Here is a 12730-nt window from a genome sequence, read left to right as displayed (position 1 = left end):
TGGGGTTGGAGCTAGTTGTGCAGGATAACACCCCAATGTTGTCTCAAGGAGGTAGTTTCAGAACATGAGTTCTGTAAAGGCCAACGATTCCTTCTCTCCATTGAGGTGAGCGACATTATGTTTCACGTACCTCTCGAATACTACCCAGATTTGGTTTCACTTTCCCTTGTATGGAAGCCACATGTGAGACCAGTCTGTAGAAAAATATTCGTCTAGCTTGTTGGACCAGTCTTTGTTGAGTAGTAGACCATATGCTTCTAGTATGTCCACAACCACTATGTTAATGCATTGGTGGACTCGACTGCCATGAGAAAGTTGGATGATCATGTCTCGTATTTCACCAATGGATGATACTAATGTTCGATCAAGTTGAATGATTCACGCGGATGTCTCGCTCCATCGTGCATTGATATTTTTTGCAATGGAGAGCGACATGACATTGGCTACCACTCCGGAATCAACCAAATAGTTGTGAACATTGAAATTGAAAATTAAAAGATAGTAGGAATGGAGGTCAACCTGAATTTTCTTCTTCCATCCGAAGTGTATTGAGCACAGTGGAAAGTGATTTGAGAGGTGCGCTTGCTCCCTTGCTAGTAGAGGTAGCGCTGTCTATTGTTGTCTGTCCCAATGCATGCAATAGGATATCTCGCTGACTCTGGATCTTAGCCAACTCAAGCAAACTAATGTTTGCTCACGTTTTCTTCATGTCATCAACAATGTTGTAGTCCAGAGGTGGTAGACTTACCGAGGTGTCCGAGGTAGAATGGGTGTTCGTGTTGTCCGACGGAGTGTTTTGCAGCTTGCTGCTCATGGATGTGCTTTTGTCTGTTGCTGTCTTCCCAGACATGCTTTGTGTTTTTTTCCTTGGGGTAGCTGGTGGATCGACCTTCCTTATCAGTAGTCTAATCTTTTCTTGCATCTCCCCAAGTGTAGGGGGAGCCCCTTTACTCCTAATATTGTAATGGTCAGTTTGCTTTCGAGGCTGCTTCCAGTGTTTGTCTTTAACATAATTTGTGAGCATTGATACCCATTCACCACATGCCTAGAGCTTGATGGCTCATCAGGTGCAACCTCTTTCTCATCATTAGTGTCTTTCAGCTACTCCTACATATTGCTTCTCGCATCGAGTGTATGACTGTAGAAAGCACTTGTGACTCGCTTCCAATCCGAACAAGAGTTCTCGGGGTGATGTTCTTCGTGGAATGAACAAAACTTAGGATCTGCACACTATTCAAGCTGGAACACAAGATCCTAAGCAGTTTTGGAAGCGAATTGGTTGCTGCTTGATGAGCTGCTTGCTCGTCTCTGCCTAGGTGGATGACTGCTTGCAAATGTGTTTGTTTTACTTTTTTTGAGTTTAGACACTTCAGTAGTCAAGCTCTTGACAAGGCGAGTGAGGTTCTCAATATCAGTTGTTTCCTTATCTCTACCTTTGCTTGCCACTACTTTGGACTTCCTACTTGCATCCTTGGAGTCCTTTGTTGATCTGTCATCCTTGATGACTCCAGTTGTTCACAAGTCTTTCTCAACAATGATACCCTCCCCGCAATTTTCTAGAAGTGTTGGTTTCGTAGCTCGCTCGACGAACTATGCAATGGTGGTTGGCAGTGCAGATGTGTAGTAGTCAATAGTGATGGAGTTGTGAGGTTTAGTGTCCATTGTAAACTTGTTTAATATGCGTGAAAACCTCTGATTGAAATCTTTCACTTTCTCTTTTCCCTCCATCTTAAGGCTTCCCAACTCTTTGAGTAGCATGGATGGGATCTTGTCATCAATGAACTTCTCAAGGAACATGCGTTTAAATGCACCCCAGTTCTGTATAGTGTTCAATGGAAGGTTGTGATACCATGCAGTTGCGAGACCATCCAAGGTGCATGGAAACAATCTACATGCTATGTCGCCATATTGCACCTCAAGGGTCTAATACTATAGGTAGAAGTTGTCTAAGTGGTCCTCTGCCTTCACGTACTATCAGGGTTGAACTTGATGTTCATTGTCTCCGCATGCTTCGACATCTTGTGCAAAACAAACAGGAGAGCCAGTGGTTCCTAAGTCATCCATTCAAGATTTGGGTCAGCCATCTCTTCTTCTTCTTCGTCCTCCTCCTCTCTTTCAGAGTTTGATGATTTCAACTCCGAGTCAGTTGGTTCGTCTCCGCCTCCGCCTCCCCGGCTGCCTTCCCCTCTGCCTCCTATACTGGAGTTTGATCCCAAGCTTATAAGAGTGTCTTATTCACCTTTCGAGGAGACCGGAGGTTCCTCTCCATCTTCAATAGCTTCTGCCAGACCTTCAAGTGTGGCAAGGATTGCTTCTTCCACCGATGATACAACAACTCCTGTGGGAGTGGCTTTTGGCTTCCTTGATGCATATGGAAGATGATGTATGCCTGGGATGAGTTCGACTGATTTCGCGAACTGGCGAGTGATGGGACAGACAGAGCGAAGTTGATGATATAGAATCTCATGTTCAATCCTGGGAGGTCAGGAGTAAGCAGGGAAATTTTAAGAACCCCCCTAAATTTATATATATAATAAATGGGTGAATCCCCATGATACATAGGAAAAATGGAAGGCGATTTTATCAATAATATAATATGTATATATACTTTTTTTGGCGAATCTCTCACCAAATTATATTATCTTGTAAAATCATGGTGAATATTTCATTGGATTATAAAATTTTGTAAGATCTTGGTGAATATTTCACTGAATAATAAAGGCTTTGTAAAGGGCTAACAAAGTTCATAGTGAGTATTTCTTGTAATGGCTTGAAGCCTTGCTAATCAATCCATCAAGAACCAAAAAAAGTATATTCCTTATAATTATATTCCTTATGTTAGTGTCGGTGTCTTCATCCCTCCGTCAGTGATCAAATTCTCTTGTTGCATTGCATGTTAGGTGTCTCACCCGATTAGCTGCATTCCATTAGGGTCATGGATCATCTGACGGTAGTGGCTTATTATACATTTTCCCTCATGTGCTGGCCCATTTTCATTCATCTAGATCATCTGCAATCAATTTTTGTCTTTAAATCTGCAAAAGTCATTTTTAGGGTTTTAGGTCTCATTAGGTCTAGGGTTTCATCAATAAGGTCTTAAAAATGCTCAATAATGGTCAACAGGTGCATGAGGAGGTCAAATAAAGTTTCAGAAACAATAATTTCCATAATCACATGCTCAGTGATTGATTTTTCCTCAAAACCCTGTTTTGAGGAAAAACAGAGTTTTTTATATTTTCATATATAAATTTGATGTAATTTCATTTTTTTGATATGTAATAACCTCAGTGGCAACCCTAGCCACCTTACCAAGCCTCTGCAACTTCATCACCTGCAAGGCAAACAAAAGTTCAAAGCATTCAGTTCATCAAAGGAAAAATAAAGCAAACTGCCCAAAAACAGAGTTTTAAAAGCAAGTCAAAGGCAAACATTACAAAGTGGGTTTTTATAAGTGAAAAATTGAAATCCTTTGTATATAAACCATTGGTTATGTTTAAAGAGTTCATTTGCATCTAAAGGAGAAAGAGTTAAAAAGAGAAAGGTCGTGTTGAAAACCAAAGAGCAAAATTGCAGCAACTTTGGTAAATTTCAGGGGCATGGCGCATTAGGTCGTGGGCGCAACACATTGGGCCGCACTCTTCAGTGTAAAAATTACACAGGCACGATGCATTGATGTGGCACGACGCACTGGGTTTGTGGCACAGCGCACAGGGTTTGGAAGCCGATTTCATTCACAACCACCTCCCAAACTGCCAAATTTGCTCAATCTTCAGTTGTTCAAGTAAGTCAAACATTCCTCCATGATCAGTGAATGAGTTTCTCTTGGTGTTTATGGTGATTTAATGAGAAAAACTTGAAACCCTACCTCCTTGCAATTTTTGTCAAAAACAATTGCATAGGGTTTACAACTTGTGTTTTTTGCTGCTAACTCCACAAAATTTCTCACTCCCTCACTCTTTCATTCCCTCATTCATTTTCTCCCTCTCATTACATTTTCATCAACCCATTCCCCCAATCCCCATATCCCTAAGTTTACTAATTCTAAATCCCTAATCCCACTATCCCAAACCCTAGTTAAAAATTCCAAAACCTAACTGCTACCCCAAAGCTTAAATACTATTCCCTAGACCCTTTTATTCCCCAAAATCCTGTCAACAACATTCCCAAGACCCCTCATACACTTTCCCTCCATAGTCCCTCATACATTCTCATCCTTGACAACAAAAACCTAAAGACACCATAAATCTCTTCATCCTCATCAAAGAAAACTCAAACATTGGCAAACATGGAGTCAGATCCTTCCTATGATCGAAATGAGGAGACACTCAGTGATTCTTCTAGAGAAATGCATGTACCAAGAAGACCTCACAAGGGTGGTAAACATATACGAGAAGCGCCTACTTCACTTGTTGAGCTGCTAGTCTGTCCTCTTGCTGTCACATGCTTTCAACACCAATATTGTTATCAGTTCTGTGAGATGGCAGAGAGAGTCCAGTACCATCATGAGTTGGCCAGATTGTTTGTGCTCCATCTTCATAATGGTCAAGTCACTTTAGCAGGTGTGACATTCACCTTGACACCTGAGACTATTTCTCAAGCAACTGGCATTCCAAATGTTGGTGAGCGGTGGAATAAAAGGCAACAAATTGATAGAGAGAATTATGAGCCTTACATCAAGGCTAGTTATCAGAGGCATCTCAGTAGAGTTTTTCCCTTCAGATATCTGAAGGACACATATGCTCCTTGATGAAACTCATAATTAAATATTTCGGCAGTGAGGGCTGGTTTTCTCACCTATATGCCTATCACATCAGATTGTTGATGCACTTCACTAGGGTGAGAATGATGAATCTCCCCTATTTTTTTTGCTGAAACATTGATAAGATGACCACCTTAGTGCATCAGAAGCCTCCTCAGCAGCATTATAACAGTATATATCATTTTTCACTAATCAAAATTGTGGTCTTGCATCAGCTTGGTTTATAGAACATCTCATGAGAGGATTTCATTTCATATGAGGTCTTCACAATTCCTCAAGTACCCCCAACAGTTTTTCATGAGACAGGAAGACCTTCACATCAGCAAGAGATTCATGAGACACAAACCACTAGTGTGCCAGTGTTTGTCACCTATCAAAAGGGCACTAGAAGGTTGTTTGCAGCGGAAAAACGAGTATTATCTCCACCCGGAGTGGAAGGGGTCTCGTTTCCTCCATTAGAAAAGAAAGTACAGGACAAAGGCAAGTGACCATTACATGATGAGGGGGCTTCAGGAGGGCAGGAGAAATATTTTATTCTTATTCAGGATGATGACACCGATTTGGGCTCACAAACCTCAAAGCTCAAGGAGATCATTTAGGAGCAACAAGTGGACATTCATGATTTGTCTCTCAACCTAGAAAGAGCCAAATGGATAATCAAATATTTGGAGCAAAGAAACAAACAGCTAGAGGATCAGAAAACCATTATGGAGCTACAAAACATACGCGAAAACCGACAAGCTGCCAAGAGGAGGAAAGTCAAGCTCACACCACTTGAACAAGAAATCAATGCTGATCGTGAATCTTGGCTTGAGAGGGAAAATATCCACTTGGAAAATATGCTAGAGAAATCCAACAAAGAAAAAACTATGTCGAGGCACATGGCCCATCATTACTTGGCGAGAAACAAGGTGTGCAAAGCAAGAATCAGGATTTTGAAGGCCAAGTTGAAGAAGGCATCGTGGAAGCGAAAAGAACAAGATAGAATTCAGATCTTGGCTGAGGCTTCCTTGGCCCAACACAACACTTGATGAAGGACACTCAGCCCAAATTTCAAGAAATTTGGGACACTTTTTGCAATTTTGAAATTTTTGGCCTAAAAAACAAGTTTTTCTGCCTAATGCACCGCGCCACCTAGCGCGCGCTTTTTCTAGGGACCTCCTTTTGAGGAAATATCAACATTTTTAGATTTTTCTTGGAAATATATGAATGCCCACAAATGGCCAAGAAATTTTGACAAGTTTTGAGCTTCCAAAAAGGTCAAAAAACAACTCAAAAATGACCTTTCTGCCCCTTTTTGGACACACAGGAAGCAGTGTTGGGAGAACTCAGTTTTGGAGGGACAAATGGAGGCCAAATTTAGAACTTACACTTGTTCTAGAAATTAGACATGCAAACCTTTCCAACAAGCCCACTTGGAGAAAATTTGGACACGGTGAAGGTCTCCAAAATCAGCTGCAAAAACGCGCTATGCATAGGGAAATCAGCGCGATGCATAGGAGGAAATTTGCTCATTTTGTCCAAAAAACTCTGTTTTTCACCTAGTTTCTTCACAGTTTGACTTTTCTCTTTCTATTAGTCAAACTCATGATGTAATTTAATGTGACTTGATGGATTTTGATGTAATTATGCTAAATTTTCACTCATAGAGGTAGATTCATCCAGCAAAAGGTAGTTTGCAACTGAATGAATCAGTTCCCTAGTTTTTAGAGGCAAGTTATTCCACTGCCTACTTTTTAGTTCTCAGTTTATATTTTGTTGGAACAGCTCCTAAACTTATGAGCTCAATCCCTAGAGGCTAGGATGAGTTGTTGGTTGCCTATATCTTGTAATTTTTCAGTCACTAGCAAGGGTTGGACTTTTGGGAAAGCTTGGAGCTTCATTGTATACTCATTTCAGCAGTTTGGCAAAGGAATAGACCAAGGTTTGCAACACTTTATGGGATTCTTGTGGCATCTTGCTTTGGTATTGTGTCTCCTTATATAATTGTAAGTTTACATGTGCTTTATGTATGCCATCATATCTCTTTGCTTCATCTCAACTAAATCAAACAAGGATTTAGGTAGGATTCATTGATTTGTAGTGCTCTACCTAGGGTTTATTTAGTTATTTATGTTTTCAGCCGTTTGAAGAGGATCCTTGAGACTTTCATGCCCTATTCAACTCCTCACCAGTCTAAAATCTCTCCATCTCACTCAATTTGAAGTACCAAACCATTTTCCTGCCTCGCCCCATAGAGATCTTTGCAAAACTGAGCCTCATTCCCCAGACCCAAATCTGCCTTTCACATTTGAGCCAACAACACATCAGCAAATTCAATCAAAACTATTCTAAACATATAACTAGCCTAAACTTAGTATTTACATTAGTCATCTCAAGTCTTCCCTAATAAATTTTCATTGAGACTGACAAGAAGAGAGCCCTCTCTCGACCTGGTAGGGCTAGCTACCAGGTTAAGCGTGGTTTGTGGTTATCCTAGGATTTCCTCCCTTCAGCCTGAGGTCAATCTAGGCTCTAACACCTTATATGGAATATAAAGATATTTATCATGGAAAGTCAATTAGGTTTAGCACAGGTGGTAGGGAGAAATCCTACATTGGACAATGTGTTGGACTCATAATGAGTATTTCTTGTAATGACTATGAGCCTTGTTTTCTAAGCAATCCCTCGAGGATTGAAATATGTATATTACTCATATGGAATATAAATATATTTCTCATGTATTGGAATATAAATATATGAGTGAGGAGTGGGAAATGAGCCACAATAAGTCCTTAGAAAATTGACATGAAGAAGATAAGTGCAAAAAATAAAAAAGGTGAAAATGGAAAAATTGAGAAGAAATACAAGGGAAAAATGGTGAAACAACAAATTAATAATCCATGGGAGGAACAATGATTAGAGATAGAGAGGGAAGATGGGTTACAAAGGTAGACATTAGAACTCTCACTTATGCAAGTGTAGCTAAACAAACATTAAGCTCTATGCCAGTCATGAGAGGGAGGAAATTTGGGAAAGAAATGTGAGAACAAGAATTTAAATGGAACAAAGCATTGGGATTACAATCCTTGCTCGTTGAGTTTGGGTACTTCCTTTGAGGCCTATTGAAAAATTAGGAATGATCTATCTATGTGTCTTGTTATATAATTAGTTTGTAAAATAGTTTCCAAGTAGCTATGTTAGAGCATGGACTTTGTGAAATGTTTTTTAACATCCTACCTATCTTTAGATGGAGATGAACAAATATGAGTATTGGAGATAGAATTCTCCCATTTTTTTTGTTGTAATAAATTGTATAGGTATATCCATGTTCATCATTAAGTATGCCCCAACTGTATCGATAATATTCCCAAACCAAAAACTTTTTAGTACTAAAAAGCATAAAAATTCCAACATTACATACTAAAAGAACATATTAATAAAATCTGCATGGTGAAAATAAACACGAAAGGTTATAGCGCATAAATTTTTGCAATAGAAATCAGCCTTAAAACTCCTGCGGCCAAGCAAAACAATGATAATAAGCCCACGTCTCCCTTGGAATTTTATGTATCAAGATGAAACGCCAAAAATCAAATCCCTAGCCAAAAATAAGTGAGAACCCCTCGCATCAGTCAAAGAAGAGGTTTGTTCCCTACAAAAATGCTCAACATTTCAAAGCGACGTCCTTAAAATGTAGAGCCCTACATATATTCGCAAGAGCTAAGAAGGAAGATGATATTTTACTATTTGCGAGCAGGTAAATACCCTGATCATGATTTAAGTAATGTTTTGTTAAATTTCGAGGGTTGCAGCTTGCAATTCAACTCAAAAAAATTATAATGTAATTAACTTATTTATTCTTTATCTTACAGTATTTTTTGAATTGCCAGTTTTTACATCTTAGTATCATCCTCTCGGCAATCTGAGCACAAAGAATCCTATCATGTAGCAAGGAATCTTTTTTCTACTAGGGTTTTGGATTTTAGACCATCATTGGAAAACTTGGCTCGGTGTGAATAAAAATAAGTTTTGAATATTTAGTTTTTAAATATGTACTAATTAAAAAAGATTTTATATAACATTTGAAACTAAGGAGAGATTTGGTTTTCAGTTTTGAATATTTATTTTTTAAATGTATATTAATTACAAAAGTCTAGGGAGAGATGTAGTTTTGAGAGAGACTAATAGATAAGTGTTGTTATGATTTTGCTTAGTGAATTTCAGTTTTAAAATTGTCTATATTGACAAAAATTATTACAAAATATTTAAATTTTAAAATGAATATACATGGTCACCTTAGGTACTATGATTGTTTCCTTAACATGATAAAAAATGAACTAGCTAGAATCTAACAACACTTTAGGATACCTCTAAGGACACATATAAAATAATAATTATAGTTATCATATTAAAATAATAATTTATGTTTTAATTTAACGGAGTCAATATTATATTGCATGATGGTTAATTTTCATATATATATATATATATATATATATTAGACAAACCCTTGTAACTTGAAATGACCTCTTTAGTTTTGGAATTAAATTATATCTATATATCTATATATATATATATATATATATATATATATATATATATATATATATATATATATATATATATTATGTTTTGTGAGTGACCTCCTTGTGGAAAAATATCATGTTTGAATGATGATTATATAAATAAACCATTGCAAATTTAATTATATCTCAATTCAGAAATTGAAGGTGAAGATAATCATTCACTCACAAATTCGGACAACTTGTAATTATAATTATCAAATCACTTTCCCTTTATATAATATTGTCTCATCAATAATTTTTATATCAAGTTAATTAATTACAATTTAAATGAATTAAAAAAAATTAACCATTAAGATAGAAAGTGATTAAGTCGTTAATATAGAAAATCCAATCCATTAGAGACCACATATTGATATACTTTATAGTGGCCGAGGAGCGGAGAATAGAGGGCGAACAACTAGGGTTTCAGATTGTTGCAGGGGTTAATCTCCATGGAAGGATGCAGAGGAGGGAGCTCCACTCCCTCCTATAAGGAGGTCGTGGCCAGCAGAGGCAAGAAACCTCTAGAAAATGACAGAGGTACTACTGAGGAAGGGAAAAGGAATATGGAAGAGGAGATAGATGGCACCAAAAAGAGGGAGAATAACAGCACAAAAGACAAGGAGGAAGAAGACAAAAAACAGGGAACAAAAGACAAAAGACAAAAGGGACCTTGTAAACCCAAAGCTGAGATCACACCCAGAGTAGTTTTAAATGATCCTGCTCTGCAGGCGCACAGGGATCACATGCGGACTTATGCTATCATCTGTAAATTCATGGGATTATGGCCCACTAAGAAAGCTTTACAGACATGGATCAAATAGCACTGGAAACCTAAAGGGAGCATTGACCTACATTTTCGGTCAAAGGGATTCTTCACTGTGGTGTTCACAAATATTGAAGATAAAGATAGAGTGTTTGAAGGAGGGCCATAGTTCTATGCAGCAGTAGGAATCTATATGCGGCCATGGATGATGAATTTTGTCCCAGAGCGTGAGACTTTTACTTCGGTCTCGGTCTGGGTAAGACTCTATTCTCTACCTCTTGATTACTGGCAAACTGAATCGTTATCTGCCATAGGCAATAAATTAAGTCGTTTTGTCAAAGCTTCTGAAGCCACAAGAAGGGGAAAATATACTTCATTTGCAAGGATATGTGTGGAGATGGATCTATTCGGAGCTCTTCCAAATGAGGTAATCTTGGAAGTTTTTGATGAAGAATGGGTGCAAACAGTAGACTATGAGCATATTCCGTTCAGATGTCGTAGATGCCATGAACATGGGCACCTATTCAGAGACTGCCCTCTCAGTAAAGGAGAGAACAAGAGCAAAGCTAATACAATGAAAGACACTGATAGCTTTCACAAAGTGATACATAGGGGAAAGGCAGCAAAAGAGGGCCAAAGCAACATCAAAACGAAGGGCAACAGGTCAATCAGAACAAGTTCCATGTTCTTGAAGAGGATGAAGAGTTAACAAAAGAAGATCAAGCAATGGAAGGAAGTCCTGGGGGGAAGGAGAAAGAAGAAAATAGTGAACAAACACAAGATATTGATAAACAGAAAGAAACTATGATGAGCGATGCAGAACTGGAGATGGATCAGGAAATGACCCAGAGTGAAATGGAATTGGAGGACCACAAGCTACAAGAGATTCTTGACAGGGAACACCTAGATCTGGAAGGGTTCTTGATACAGGGAACCAAGGGCGGGGTAGAATCGTTACCTCAAGAAGAGTTCAATAGAATACAACAATTGTTTTTATGGAAAACTCGGGCTAAGGGGTTGGAGAAGGAAAAAAACATTGACATGCAAGGTAACGAAGGTGTGAAAACAATGAAAACTACTCCTGGATTAGCACCTAGAAACCCAAGAAAGAAAAGAGGCAGGAAAAAGCAGAATGAGCTATTGGTGGAATGTGGAAAGCTAATGATAGATTCAGGTAAGATGAAAGATCTAGCCAGCTACTCCTTTACAAATCTTTAATTATGAAGCTCACATCTTGGAATATCAGGGGTCTAGGTAGTAAAAGAAAATAGAGAATTCTTAGTAACAGAATGAAACAAGCAGCTCCAGACTTAATCTTTATCCAGGAAACAAAATGTTCCATTCCAAAGCTAAGACATATACATAGCAAATGGCTTAGTAGATTTGAGTTTCTAGAAGTCAAAGCAGAGAATACAGCAGGGGACATACTCACTCTTTGGAACCCCCGAAAAATAGGCATAATAGATGCTGACGCATCTAGGAATTATTTATCAGTGGTTATTCAGCCAGTAGGAAATAGGGATACCTACCTAGTCATGAATGTTTACGGCCCTCAAAGAATGGATGATAAACTCAGGTCTCTAGATTCCCTAGTTGATCTCAGGGACAGACATGTAGGAATACCTTGGATCATGGGAGGGGACTTCAACATGATCAAATCACTCTCAGAGAAAAAAGGGGGAACCAGAGCTCTAAGTAAATATTCTTTAGCATTTCAAACCTTTACAGATAATATGAAGCTAGTTGACACTGATACGAACAATGGCCTCTTTACTTGGAACAATAAAAGAGGAGGAGAGTCTCATGTAGCCTCCAAGTTAGATAGATTCATTATCTCAGAGGACCTCATGCTCATAGACAAGGAAATAATAGTGAGAGTTCTCCCCTTTGGAGGCTCAGATCACTGGCCAATTCAACTGGAGATCCAGGGCATAGGTACCCCCAGGAATAGACCTTTCAGATTTGAGAACATCTGGCTTTCCCACCCAGAATTCATCAGCAATATTGAAAAATGGTGGTCAGAAGATCTACAGATTCAGGGAACAAGAATGTTCCTTCTACACAAAAGATTAAAGCACATCAAGCTCAGGCTTAAAGAATGGAACAAGAATTATTTTGGCAACATTTTGGTGGAAAAAAAATCTGTTGAAAACAAAATGCAGGAACTCAACCAAGCCCTGATCATGGAAGGATTTGATAAAGTCAAAAGTGATCAAGTTGATAAACATCATCAAGATTGGGAGAATTTGTGTAAACAAGAGGAAATATTTTGGAGACAAAAATCCAGAGTTCAATGGCTAAAAGAAGGAGAGCGTAACAATATATTTTTCCACAGATCAACCATGGCAAACAGAGCTCACAACAGGATCTCCTCGATCAAGGATGAGGATGGGAAGCTTCTTATCTCCCATGAGGATATAGAAGCTGTGTTAGTTCAGCACTTCCGAGGCACAGCTCAGGAAAACAATTCAGACAGAGAACATTTCATCAGGGACTTAACTAGACATATACCTAAGTTGGTGTCTAGAGCGGACAATTTCAGCCTTAATAAGTCAGTGACTAAAGAGGAGGTCAGTGAGGTCCTCAAAGAAATGCAGAATGGCAAAGCACCAGGCCCGGATGGTTTCAATGTGGATTTTTTTAAGGCTGGTTGGAATA

This window comes from Pinus tabuliformis, chromosome J (genome assembly GCF_031772625.1).
Source record: "Pinus tabuliformis cultivar Carrire ecotype Pingquan chromosome J, CPIR1, whole genome shotgun sequence".
Classification (NCBI taxonomy): Eukaryota; Viridiplantae; Streptophyta; class Pinopsida; order Pinales; family Pinaceae; genus Pinus; species Pinus tabuliformis.
The sequence above is the reverse complement of the archived record's forward strand: the minus strand, read 5'-3'. Positions refer to the sequence as shown.